At 31.3% G+C, this 1,811-nt stretch overlaps 1 protein-coding gene across 1 annotated transcript in view; it reads right to left on the bottom strand.

Moving 5' to 3' along the window:
• The window catches only part of LOC108749179, a 222,782-nt gene that overhangs the window by 145,348 nt on the left and 75,623 nt on the right, over nucleotides 1–1,811 (bottom strand). The window lies entirely within an intron of this gene.

Here is a 1,811-nt window from a genome sequence, read left to right as displayed (position 1 = left end):
GTTGCACCATTTTGTTCTCGCGCATTTTTTCTTGGCATGATTCGACTATTGAAACTGTATACTCTTGTTACATTCAAGTAGATATGAATAACTAAATAATTTAATTTTTTAGATAAATTTTAATTGTAATTTAATGCAATTAATTAAATTTACCCTTAAAAACTATATCATAAGAATCATATAAAATTTAAGGTCTTACAATTATATATATATAATTGTAAGACCTTAAATTTTATATGATTCTTATGATATAGTTTTTAAGGGTAAATTTAATTAATTGCATTAAATTACAATTAAAATTTATCTAAAAAATTAAATTATTTAGTTATTCATATCTACTTGAATGTAACAAGAGTATACAGTTTCAATAGTCGAATCATGCCAAGAAAAAATGCGCGAGAACAAAATGGTGCAACGGTCGTTGCACTCGTCAATGCATTCAATGCATTTCACGCTGGATAACTGAACGCTTGAATGTGGAAATCCGTTTCTTGTCAACCGGTCTCCGACAAAATACCACTAGCAACTTCCGTATACGTTCACGAATTTACACAAGCGAGCGAAAAGAGCTATGCGAACGTGCAACCGAGCACGAAAGCCAAAAGCTGTGCGCATGTGTCGAGGCGCATAGCTGAGACATAGTATTTGGTTGTCGCCAAGAACGGTTCGCGGGATGTAAATTGCTAAGAAATTCCGATTTACACGAACGAAAACAGAGAAAGAAGAGACAAGCATGGGAATGTAGGGCGGCAATATCAACCGTAGACGAAAAAACGCGTTACATGTGTCACTAAGTAGACTAGTAGAGAGAGTGAGAAGAACAAGATACAATGGTATTGAATCAAAAAATATTTTTAAGAACCAAAAAATATTTTATACCAATCAAATGTTAAAGGTGTACCAGATTAAATCAAAATGTATCAATCTATATCCAATTCTTCTATATTATATTTTCTGCACTTAAAATAAAAGTATCTCTTCCTTTTTTTTCTTTTTTCTCATAAAATACGTATATAATTTGCTACGATATACAAAATCAATAAAACTTCAAATCAATTGTTTAATGAAATTATTCAGAATCTTTATGACTGAAATAAAGTCGAAAGTTGGTAAGATAGATACAATATAATAATACTTTCCTGAAATTGATTGCTTTTGTATTTAGAGTAATTAAACATTATTGAATTTTTCTAATATTGTATTACAAATTCTTTCAGATATTAAAATCGTACATTTACTGTCTGAAACATAGTTAGATACTAAGCTATTAATATGATTAGAAATCCATTCAGCACAGACGACAATATCATAGCGATATTGTAACATTCCAGCAATATTGCAGAAACATTGGAAACGTTACAGCAATATTGCAAGCTTCTGTGTTGTATGGGAATGTGACAGATCTACTTATACCAAATCTGGCAGCGCTCAAAATGCGAAAATGCTTACAATTATTGTATTACTATAGAACACAAGTTATCGTTAGTAATGCCACATGAAATATTGCTATTCTCAAACAAACCACGTAGGCGCTCATCCGAAGATATCTTGGTCTTCTGAACATACAAACTGAAGCGAATTCGAAATTGCGAGGGCGTGAAACGAATTCAAAACAGATTGTTTTACGTGTTTTGTAATAAATGTTTCCATTTAGTAACCGTAGCAGATTCTATAAATAGGTTTTGCAGGCGAGTGGCTAGCAGGTGAAAATTTGTTGAATAAAAATGTATCGCGTGGAATCGTTTGATTCGAATAATCCGTATATTACAGCATTAAATTATAATTTTCAAGTAACTTGAATATATAATCGC

Source organism: Trachymyrmex septentrionalis, unplaced genomic scaffold, assembly GCF_001594115.1.
Source record: "Trachymyrmex septentrionalis isolate Tsep2-gDNA-1 unplaced genomic scaffold, Tsep1.0 scaffold27, whole genome shotgun sequence".
Classification (NCBI taxonomy): Eukaryota; Metazoa; Arthropoda; class Insecta; order Hymenoptera; family Formicidae; genus Trachymyrmex; species Trachymyrmex septentrionalis.
Note: the sequence above shows the minus strand (reverse complement) of the source record. Positions and strands in the feature narration are given on the sequence as shown.